This window comes from Uloborus diversus, chromosome 6, assembly GCF_026930045.1.
Source record: "Uloborus diversus isolate 005 chromosome 6, Udiv.v.3.1, whole genome shotgun sequence".
In the NCBI taxonomy this organism is placed as follows: Eukaryota; Metazoa; Arthropoda; class Arachnida; order Araneae; family Uloboridae; genus Uloborus; species Uloborus diversus.
This window is the reverse complement of record NC_072736.1, coordinates 85,066,125-85,078,799: the sequence shown is the minus strand read 5'-3', so window position 1 is coordinate 85,078,799 and position 12,675 is coordinate 85,066,125. Positions and strand designations below refer to the sequence as shown.

General features: G+C 33.2%; 1 long non-coding RNA gene across 1 annotated transcript in view; it reads right to left on the bottom strand.

Moving 5' to 3' along the window:
- Positions 1 to 169, bottom strand: part of LOC129225128 (uncharacterized) — a 701,259-nt gene extending 701,090 nt beyond the window's left edge. Inside the window, exon 1 of the long non-coding RNA XR_008580719.1 lies at positions 20 to 169. This is a non-coding gene — a long non-coding RNA (uncharacterized LOC129225128). The remainder of the gene's footprint in view (positions 1 to 19) is intronic.
- Positions 170 to 12,675: the final 12,506 nt, after the last annotated feature.

The following is a 12,675-nucleotide window of genomic DNA, read 5'->3' as shown; positions in this document are numbered from 1 at the left end:
TTTTTTAAATTGTACTCACCGAAATCGCTTTAAGAAACCATAAGCAGATAGGCCAAGCTTCAAGAAATAAAAACCATCTTCTTTTATAATTTGAAATTCCATATTTTGTTCGAAAAAATGGAGAAAAGCAAAGAACTGTACCAACTTGAACAAAATGCGAACAACCTGTTGCTTCGACTCCTCCCTAGAGCAACAGTTGGCAGCCGCTGGAAGTTTAAACGGCAGCACTACCGCCATCTATATTCGATTTTTCAAACGACTTTCTAATGGATTTAATGTTCTGAGAGTTACTGCCGAATAAAAAACGTTTTTATCTTTGGAAGACTAAGAAAAACGAATTTTACTGTATTTTTAGCAATTGTGAAAGCATAAAAGTTATAAAAACGTAAAACATTCTGCTTAGTTACTCGAATAAATGCTGAAACTATCTTCAGTACAAAAAAACAAATCATGTAAAATAGTCACATAGAGGTAAAGTGTGCGTGTGCGTATGGCTGTAAAAATTAATAACACTACGCTATGGAGAAAAAAGCAAATAATTAAACAAATAGGCTTTTGAGTATATGTTTTGTTCTTTTAATCTTCAAAGAAAAAGAACGCAAAAAAGTAAAGAATATGGAACCTCATATATATGCAGAAAGGGAGTGTGGAAAAAAAAATTATAGTTAAAAAAATTAGTGCGGAGGGGGCCCGCTCCCTAAAGGAGCCCAAGAAATTGAAAAAAAAAATAAAACTAGCACTAAGATTAACGTTACAAATATACACTGCTGGCCTCTGGGGAGTGGCCCTACAGATTTTGTGTGCAGTAGGGCCCAAAATTTATACATTTGGGCCTGAAGCAATTTGGTTAGTGACAAAAGTATCTTCATTTGTTTGTGGAGTAAACAAGTCGTGACGGCCGCACAACATTGGTGTACCAAAAACTAATGCAAAACTTCAAAAAAAAAAAGAGTATAAGGTGTAAAATTTTAATATTACACTTATATTTGGGTGAGTGGGTGGACAATATGATGGGATTTAAATCCAGCCATCTCCTATAAGGTCAATTTTAAGTTATTTTCCCCTAATTTCGGGAACATTAGCGAAGAATTATTACATGACTGCGACGCAGATGGCGCATCAACGGTCCTCTTGTGCTACAATCTTTTATGTTTTAATTTTTATATTTTATATTTTAATTTTAATCAAATTTAGTTAATTTCTGAATTAATTTAAATTTTATAGTGTTGTAAAAAAATGCAAAAATGACTTTAATCTTTAAAAATAATATGTTTCATAAAAGTTTTGCTCTAAAGGATCAAAACAAAATAAACAAATCTGCAAATATTCCAAATTTAACAGGTCAAGCGGGGGGCTTAAATGTAGCACAATATAATTTTTTCACGAGCAAAGAAACTTATACTAGGTAACCTTTTCCACTACAGTTGATTTTAAAATATATATACATAAAAAATTTCAAAACTAACAAATCAATGTCAATTTTTTACATATTTTTCAAAACTTCAAGGGCCTGTCGTTGGTTCAAAATACATACTGACAACCAAAAACATTTTAACTGGCATTTGAGGCTCATACATAACTTTTCTCATCACAGGCGATCCAAAAAAAATATACATAAGAAATTCAAAAAATAAAACTAACGTCAATTTTTGTATATTTGGCAAAACTCTAAGGGCCTGGCAAGAGATTTAAAGGTACATTAGTTTCCAAAAGAAATTTTAACAAGCATTTATGCCAATACACAACTTTTCCTACCACAGGCGATTTCGGTTTCATAAAAATTTTAAATTCCACCTATCCTAATGCTACATAAAAGCATTTCCGTTTCTGATAACTGTTGTGAGTGTTTAAAGAACGCGAGTGAAGAACTTACATGCAAAAAGTGAAAAAATTCATACATTCGAAGACCATGCTACGCCATTTGTGTAACATAATATTATGAGGAACCTTTTTCATACTTTGTCTAAACACCATTTGTCATTCTACAGAAAGCCTAAGCATTATACAGGGCAGTGACAAAACGAGGGGGGACGACCCTCCCCCCTCCCCAGAGGTATTGGTTTTAACATAAATGCAAATTCTAATACAATAGTTAATGCACGAAGGTTAAAGCATTTGGTAATACAGGCAATTTTAAAAAATTGATACTCATATTGTAATATTTTGTTGTAAGTCAAAACTTAATTTTCTTATCACAAAATGATAAAGCTCTTGTAATTAACATTTTAGATATTAATTGAGACCTTCTAATATTCAATACAGTATTAAATTAGTTAATATTAAGCTTATTTTTATTTTAAATAAATTGTACAATTCGTAAAGTACATACGGGGCAAAGTGGATGGGGCAGAGTGAAATAGTTTGTTTCATTTACTCACTCAATCATTTAACATAAATCACTCATGTTTTCATTTATTAATTAATTCATTTACATTCAATCATTTAATAGCTCACTTTTTTATTCGTTCATTCACTTATTTTTTATCCATTCTTTTACTCCCTCGTTTATTTTTCATTATGTTAATTGATTTATTCATTTAATTATTAATTTATTGTTTCATTATATTTTCAATTATTCATTCAACCTTTAATTTACTGCTTCTTTTGATCAAAAATATGTTTTATAATCAAATAGAAAATATTTCATTAGAAAAATGTTTTATTTTTCACTTTGCCATATTAAAAAAATGAAAATTTTCCACTTTTTTTTTTTTTTTAAGACTCAAATGTACTGCCAAAAATTAAAAGTACTGTTTCAACGCAAGTTTTATTATAAAATAGAACGTTCCTTCTCTACGTACTGTAAGTTTCAAATTTAATTTTGGATTTGTTCATTATGAAAAAACTCTGTCATCTTAACCATTTCACTTTGCTCCACAGTCCCCTATAATAGAAAATCTCAATGTGTGATCAGTTCTGAAGTCGTCTGAAGTATTAAGCGTCTCAGCAGAACCTGATGTGGGTAGACACTACACCAGCTTACATAAATCAAACAACGTCCAATACGAGGAAAGTTCCAAGAGCTGTGTCTAAAATTACTTGAGCCTGAAATAACTAAACAGCAGAATAACTTTCAGAAATCACCTAACACTGCTGATTTGAAAGTATATCAGGAGATAAGCTAGCTAAAAGTAAAAAGGATGTGGTAGAAGATTAAGGGTGCGTTTAAAAGCCGTGCTGTCAAAACAACTTCATTTAATAAGAAAGCTAAAATTTTTGAAACAGTGCGTTTGTATCATTGCGTAAGAGAATTAATGGATAGTGAAATTCCAAGTATTCTTAAAGGCATTTTAGGAGACTGTAGATTTCATTCTTTTGCTCTAGGTCAGTGGTCTTTAACCTTTTTTTTTTAATATTAAAAAAAAAAACTTTTTTTTTTTTTTTGAAAGGGTTGGCGAGACTCATTGATCAAATATCCATTGAAAGGGTAACGAAGTAAAGTGCAAAATAAGTTTTCATGTGGTTTGAAAGTGACAGAGAAAATCTTTATTTAACCCATAATGTAATTGATAGCGAATTATGATTACATAACAGAATTTTTTTTAAAAAAATACTAAGCACTTTTCATAATGCATGCAAAAGGATAAAATAACTTTTCTGGGTCAGAAATTACACTTTCAGTATTCCTGTAGTTTTCAATTATTCCAAGAAAATGACACCACAAACGATGAAAAGTGCGGCTCAAGTCATGTAGAGAATTTCTTATTATTTAGCTTTCAATCATAAATTTGAGTGTTGAAACATGCATATTTTTTTAACGGGAAAGTTTGATCTTAAATGACTTAAGCAGCACTTTTCTTCGCTTGTGGTGTCACTTTCTTGGAATAATTGAAAACTACAGGAATACCGCAGCTGTCCTTTCTGACAGAGAAAAGTTATTTTATCCTTTTGAGTGCATTATGAAAAGTGCTTGGTATTTTTTTTTAATTATGTTATTTTATTCTTTTTAGTGTAAATGTATTTCAGAAGTAGAATAATGTTACCATCACGAAATTCACTTTAAATTTTCATATAAATACTCCATACTAAAAGAAAATGAATCCTACATACGTGTCTAAAACTTTGAGCCATTGGGCCTAAAAATTTATTCTTGTTCCTTTCTAAGATGTATTTGTGTGCTAAATTATTAGAAACATTTATGTATGAAAAAGTTTCCCAAACTGTTTTATTTAACTAAAGGTGAAAGATTACAAGTTACTCGCGATAAAGATCTTAATATGTCTTTTTTCTTAGTCCTGTCATCATTATCGATTATGGGCATAGATGAGGATCAATGATATTGAATACATTTCATGCTTGAAATACACAGCCAGCTCAGTCATTTCCAGCCGAGGACTGCAGTTTCGTGCTTATTAGCACTCATCAGCCCGGCATAGGAAAGTGACTGAGCTGGAGATGGAAAACCTCTTAAGGAAGTCAAGAGTGCGAAACAAACTGGTAGCTAATATAGAATTAGCAGACCAGACGAGTGACCGAAGCAATGGTTCGGTTCAACTCGAAAATTGAACGCGAGGCAAGGTATATTCAGTAAATTACCGCCCATTAGCTAGGGCTAAAGCAAAAATACGTGAAATACACCGCCAGCTCAGTCATTTGTAATTTACTGGTGGTATAATAAAATATTGATTTTTGGTTTCTAATTTATTAGCCAGTGAGTGTATTATAGTTGCGATTAGTGGCTCAGTCAAAGTCCTCATCTTCTCATGAAGTTACTTCGATTAAAAGCACCGGATATGGGGTACCTCTTTTTTGTCACCTGCGACTGATACTATTAAGGAAAAATAATGAAACTAAGCGACTAACAAAATTTAAGATTCGTCTATTAGAATCGCATTAGTTAAAAAGCTCGAAAATTGAACATTTTATCTATGAATTTCCATTTTTGAAAAGAATCTGAAAAAGGTTTGTTTACATGGGATTTCCCCTCTTATGGGGTACCTCAAAAATACATTTCGAAAAGCAGTGTTGGTATTTCATAAAGCAACTATATTCACTTCAAGCGAATCATTTTCTTTATTTCGATTACCAGCGAGTCTATATACAGCCTATTTGATGCATTTTCGACACTAAACCGACTTTTCACCCCCCCCCCCCGGTCATTTGAAAAGGTCTTAGTGCAATGAAGAAATACAGCACCATTTTTATCTTCACTTTCACTTCTCCATTCTTCCTTTTCTGAAGGAAAAGGAACTTGCTCCACCTCATTTTGCTTATTTTGCTCGATACTGCGCCCAACCCCATATTGCGCGTTACTCCAGCCTGATTTTCATTCTTAGTCACATGCGTTAGTTATACTTGAAAGCAAGACGACAATCCCCGACCTTCACTGCCCAAGAAACCTCTCTTCTACAATAACTAGGTTACGTACTGGACATTTCAAGGACATGAAGATATTACCAACTAAGCACTGTCATCATTCACAACTAACCCCGGATCATGTTTTTAGCTGTCAGGCCATTATTCGCTCCCTCCTTCAACCGGAGCATAACCAATTTAAATCCTCTACAGCCATCGGGCTCCAGAATTAGCAGATCTTGTTATCAAGATTTTTGGAGGCATCTACTGTTTGTTTTCCTTAGCCGAGACTTAGCGCCGATTGGCACATGCGTCGGATCTGCTCTGATTTTATCAAAATGGGGAGGGAAACCCGAAAGTAAAAGGAGCAAAGTAACATGTTCAGCAGTTCTTCCAATGTAGCGTCGAACAAGACAGAGATAGCGAGCGGAAAGTGTCAATCTTCAACCCATCAGCCCTTTTTGAAATGGAATCGGTCCTGAGTGGTAGTCTTTGCTTTCGAGAACGGACAGTAAACTTTTAGCACTCTGCACTTCATTAAACACGGTAACAACAACAACATACGTGAAAGCGAATAAATACTGAAAAATTTACCGAGCATACTTATTGTTAACACAAAAGAAAATATACAGGTAACTTACGAAGTTATAATCTTCAGTGCATAAGAGCGGTGTAATCAAATTACTGTAGTACAGTACAAAAATAAAAATTAGGAACTGTAAAAAAGCAAACACTTATAACCTCCGCAACTGCAGCTCAGACTACTGCTTCTAGTCATAACACAAAGCATCAACTTTTACGCCACTAATTCCGACTTTCTCCGCAGATGTCGAATGCATGTATAAAACAATTACATAAGTTCTTCATATTGGAAGACTTTACCAGACATTCTAAAGCATTAGTTGATTTTTACATGCATTTTCTAACATTTTGCAAAAGCTGAAATTGGGGAAGCGAAGAAATTCTCCTTTAAGTTCTAGAAAGAAATTGAACGTGTGCGATCTTGATTTTATTACATAATAAAACTTATTTTTCGTACTCCTTAAAGCAAAATAGTTTCAATTAGAGGCTATTTCAACTTACACTATGGAAAATAATAACGTAAGTTAAAAAATTATTTTTGTTTGAACTAGTTAAAATTAGAAATGAGCGGAAAAGACATTTACATTTCTTTTAATGTGGTACAGACGTTATTTAATGTGGTACTGAATGTGGCCTTTTAGAGCAAGAGTTCAAAAAAATGCTTTTGATTATCCTGTTCTTATTCAGTGATAGTTAACATAGCAGGGAACTTCATATTTCGTTTAAGCATATTTCAAAATGTCCTTTCAGAACGTTCCCTTGTCTAAGTGCCGTATACTTAATGTTCCACATCGCTTTTCCATAATTTTTAACATTTAAAAGAATACTCGTAAAACAAATCCAGCAGCACTGGAGCGTAAACCACGCAGATACAGTTTATTCCATAGAAAAGAACTAATTGAAAAGATAAACTCGTAGTAATACCTCTACTACACTGATGGACAAAATTAAGAGATGGAAGGCATTTTCACACATTTTTCGGAAAATACCACATAAAACCTGCACAGTTGGTTGCCATATAATGGCACTATGTTGCTGGTGTCGCTGAGATGAGTTAACGTATTCTTATGGGCGTTGCTAAGGCAGAAAGAGGTTTAAAGGTCTGCAGCCAGCTGCTTAGCTCATTCCACTCTGCAACACAGTAGCGATTTGTAATGTGTTTCTTCAATAATTTTGTTGTTTTTTTTTAGGTTAAATGAGTGAACATTACGATTAGACGAAGGTATGAGGTTGAAAATTGTACTTAGAATTGAAGCAGAACAGAGCCAAGCTCAGGTTGCTAGGGAATTCAGTGCAACTCCAAGCGTTGGTTAGAATTTGTGGAGTCAGTTTAAAAACAACGGGACAATGTCCAGAAGACACGGACAAGGTCGTCCGAGAGCAACAACGTCCAATAAAGACCAGCATTTGATACTTACCTACAAGCACCAGAGGACGTCTACAGCGACTCGACTGTCTAGGGACCTCGCTGCTGCCAAAGGAACATTCGTTTCTAGGAAGACAGTTGCCAGGAGGCTCGGTGAAAGAGGGTTGTATGTCAGGAAACCCACCATTTGCATCCCACTCACTTACTCCCGCAAAAGAGAACGTGTACAATGGTGCAGACAGCGCTAACACTGGATACAGCTCCAATGGGCTAATGTCACAGATGAGTCCAGATTCAGTCTACAACCTGATTCTCAGCGAATGCTCAGATGGAGTTAACCTGAGACTCGATATCATCCCAGTAACATATGGAAAGAGACCATTATGTTGGTGGAGGAGTGATGATTTGGTCAGGAACCATGCAAGATACCCGCATACTATTCCAAATGTTTGACACTGGTTCCAGGAAAGCCCAGAGGTACAGGCAAGAGATCCTGCAACTCTAATGTGCGTCTTTTCAGAAGTGCTGTTGGCCCTGAGTTCGTTTTTATGGACAACATTGCCCGACCACATAGGGCTATCCAGGTTGAGGAGTATCTGGAAAGCAAAGATATTCGTCGAATGAATTGGCCAGCCGAATATCCTGACCTTAACCCTTTCGAACACGCTAGCGATGCTCGTGGTAGGGATATTGTGATACGCCAACTCCCATCCAGAACCATTCCGAGATTAAAAACTGCTCTGATGTGAGAGTGGGAGGATCTTCCACAAGCACTCCTTAGATCTCTTATTAACAGCATGTATACTCGTTGTACATGCTGTCTATCTGTCAGAGATGACCATACACCATACTAAAGGCGGCCACACACCAACAAGCCTCACTTTCATTGCCATCTTCCAACATGAAATTCAGTCCACACTGGACTTTTGGCAACAACTCTTGCCAATGAATGGCACTTTAGTTTTTTGCTTTGCACACATTATTATCATACTATAAGTTATATCCATACCAAATTTCATAAATTTTTATCTAGTATTTCTCAAAGATATTTGGGAAAAAGTTTTCTATGTCTTAATTTTGTCCACACCAGTGTATATTTAATAGCAATTCCGACTACTGAAAATAAAACATTGAACCAACTTACTCATTATTTCAAAATTAATAAAGAAGCGAAATCAGTCTCATTAACAAAATGTTTGCAATAATATGAATTCTTAAAGAAAATGTTTAATTATTCTTTGTTCTCTTCTTTTGAGCACATTTAATTTCACGTATTTATATTTTAAATTGTTTCTCTTAGTTACTGTTTTACACTAAAACTTAACTCTGATCATTACTCTCATATACTATCAAACCCTTAATTTAAAAAATGTATATAAAGTTTTGCCAAGAAATTTAAAACGTAATCTTGCTAATTTTGGAATGAAATTGGAAACCATTAACAAGTCATCGCTTTGTCATCCGCAAAAAAAAAAAAGTGTTTAATCATCTAGTAGAAAGTATGAAGGCTAAATTTTTTCAGGCATCTAAATTATTTCAAAACACCAGTTCTAAAATATTCATATTCTTCAAAAACGTTTCTCGTTTTTCTTTTACTTTTCTAAATCCGATATTTCAATTACAGAATTGATCGAACACAAGATGGCTAAAATTGTTTCTTCTTTTTCACTTTTCTTCCTTTAACTCGACTCTTAACTTGTTTCTAAGGTAAGCAAAAGAAATTTTCGAACGATAAAGAACAGCTTCAATGTTTACTTTTGAGGTTAAGTTAAAAGTAGTGTAGCTTCTTGTGTGTTCAAAGAATTGTGTGTCTGTGTAAAGTGCTGCAATTGGTATGTCTACAGTCGAGAGCCCCGAAATATCCGATAGAGACTTTTCGTACTGACTTTTGCGATTTCTTTCCCCGCTTTAGTTGAAATACTTCAAAGGAGAATAGCGACGAAGAAACTAAAAATTTATTTCTGAAGTAATTCGCGGGTTTATTCGTTACTTTTTTTTTTTAACTTAATTTTTCTGACCATGAAAATAGGTTGTAATAATTCAAAGTTAAGTTTTAAAATAACTGGTCTGGTTATAGATAATTTTATTCCTCTTTATTGCTTGTGTGTGTGTGTGTGTGTGTTTTTTTTTTTTTAACTTAAGAAATGCGTTATTTTTTTCTGACCTTTAAATCACTGATAAATTGTTTGAAACACACCACAGAGAAAAATCACTATTTTAAAAAAAATCTAATAGTCTATAAATTAACTAAGCATGGAAAAAAGAAATCTTAATTATTATTTTTTTTTTCTTAAATTTTACGGTTAAAAAACTGCAATTTGACGTTGTTATTTTTTTTTTTAAACTAATATCAGTCATGTTTGGTGAGAAATTTTTTATTCTGCCTTGAAGTTTTCAATACATTTTCCAACTGAGCTACATGTATAACAATGTTTGCAAAAGAAAAAGAAGGAGGTCATTATTTTAGAGTCGTTGTAGCAAAAGTAAGTAAATAAAAGTAACACATCAACTATTTATGATAAACTACTTGCCAAAAGTATGGCAAGTTTGTGAAGTCTGTAATTATTTCAAGACAAGTTACCAAAACAAGTATTTTTAAAGTTGAACTCATTTTTCAGTGGAAATATGGAGAAGAAAAGTAAGAAAACCCTTAGCAAATTTTGGCAAGAACGACTACGGAAACCAAACGAAAAGTGGCCCAAAACTATTATGTTCTTCAATTCTGTTGAACTTACTATTTTCTTGCTCAGAGTAACTTTAAATTGTATTTTTATTTATCTTTTCTTGAAGGGAGCCGAAATGGATTCTAATATCTGGTAACCTGAAACTTTTTTATCACTATTATATTTTTCATGAAATTCAATAATTACTTGTGTTTAATAGCATAATGATTTCTTGTCACTAAACTAATTTAACATTTCGACGTAAAAACAGTTTCGAATGAATTGAAAAAAAAAATTGGAGGGGTCTCATGACTGAAAAAAAGTTAGACTTGCAATACTTTTCTCAGGTACTGTATATTACGGTGGTTCGAAAAAATCGATTTCTTTGATTCAGAATCGCGTTACCGCTCAAATAGTTTGGCATCCTCAATTGGGGAAAAACAATTTAAAAAAATCTAAGTTGACATCTTTAGTTCGCGCATGAGGCTGAAAGTCTGAAAAAATATGCAAACAATTGAATTTTTAAAAAAAGTAATAAAATTAGTTTTTTACGTTTTTTCATAATGCAACAGCTATAAATTGTCAGTACATAGCGTAGTTTGAACCTAAAAATATTTTCTAGCTTTTACATAAGATCTTTAGTTCGAGCATATGCCTAAGATTGAGTAGGATATTTTAGCTCCAATTAGTATGCGCAAACGAATTATATTATGTAAAAGCTATTCGCAACTCCAGAGCTCGAATACGCTACCTTGCGGTGATTAACAATACTAAAGAAAAAGGTAAAACTTTCCATTCCACGTGTTTTCTTTGGGGTAAATTACAGGCTTCAGATAGTTTATGGTGTAATGTAATTTCAGAAGATTAAAAAAGAAAGCTTCCCACAAACACAATGAAAAATTTCTGTAATTCACTAACCGTCAAAGCAAGTTATAAGTTACGGTATTTGTTTGTTTTACCTCTTTCATCCGCCATTAGACAGTGGCTGCAGCGCCCCCTATAGTTCATTGGAGTTGTGAATAAAATATTTTAGGTTCAAACTACGCTATACACTGACAGTTTATGGTTGTTGCGTTTACGAAAAAATACAAAAAAAAAAAAAAATTCCAAGAACCAATTTTTAACATATCTTTTCAAACTTTCAGCTTCAAAGTATTTTTTTTTCCAAAAACCAATTTTTAATATATTTTTTCAAACTTTCAGCCTAATGCGCGAACTGAAGATGTCAACTTGGAATTTTTTGTTATTTTTCCCCAATTGATGATACCAAACTACAACTTTTGGGAGATAACGCTTTTCCTAAATAAAAAAATCGATTTTTTCGAACCACCCTACTCTATCTATATATATAAAAATGAATGTTTGTCTGTATGTCATCCATGAACTCAAAAACTACCCGGCAGATTTGGCTGAAACTTTCACCGTTTGTTATTTTTGGCACTGGGAATTTTATAGACCATTTCGAAAAAATTCCGATCGATAGTTCCTTTTTTATTCCAATTTAAGTCACAATCCATTGGATAAATACGAATAAAATTATCGGCTGCAGAAATTAATTCACGTGAAAGATCTCATTCGCAACTCCAACGAACTATAGGGGGCACTGAAGTCACTGTCTAATGGCGGACTTAAAAACTAAAACAAACGCACATTGTAACGAAGAAAATGCAAAAAGTGTTGTGATTTTTGTTCGTACGTATGATTTTTTCACTTTATTCTTTTTAAATTAATTTTCAAAGTCTTGTGGATATTCTGGCCCACTTAGAAAGAAATGAGAATTCAAGAAGCATTACTAAACGTCAAAGATTAATGCAAACTACGTAGTTCGTAGTTCTAAGCAGCTATTTCCACGATGTTGAATTCGATATTTATCAATTCTTGATAAAACTAAATAATAATTGTGGCCTGACAAGAACAACAATTAATGCTAGAAAATTCAATATGACATTACAAATTGTTATCGAAAGAAGATGATACTTTTTTGCCTTGCTTGGCTAGCGCTTATTGTTTTCCATTTGTAGCTGAGTTATTTCTCTCGAATTCCCAAATCGGTTAATTTAAAAATTTTCTGTTTCGATTTTTCTAATTTCTGAGTTACGATTGAATTGTGTCATGTTATGCAAATCACCAACAAAATTTTCACGGATATATGGTGGTAGTTTTCTTTTCAGTTGATTGACCATTATTTCTTTTCACTTATCGAATTCTGTAATCTTACTACCATTTTATTCCACTCATGATAAAAATTAAAAATGGTTTAACTAAAAACGCGAAATATCGCCAAGGCAACTTTGCTCGCACAATACCAAAACTATAACCCTAAACAAATTTGGCGAAACCTTTCAGCTGAGAATAAAAGGAATAAAGTAAATTCTTTCTCGGTTAAACATTTTTCATTTTTTTCTACGATAATATATTCAAGAAAATATTTTGCTTACTGTCCATTCCAACTAAATGCTGCTGTAAAATATGGTAAGTTTAATTAATTTAAGATTTAAAAAAAAACCCATATTCTTACAAATTCATACAAAACAATAAAAAAATTTACCTTGTATAACGTTATCCAAGTTTGTTAATCCAGAATTTTCGCTTTCACCAATTATTAAGGAAATAATGAAAACTAACATTATTTTGAGAAGCTAAGGGACGAATTAATTTCTGTAGCTGAAAGCAAACTAAGACACATCGATTGCGTTAATAAATACTCAGAACAAACTGCCTGTGTTTACGTCAACAGACACACGTGGAACGCAACGTGGCAATGTTTTA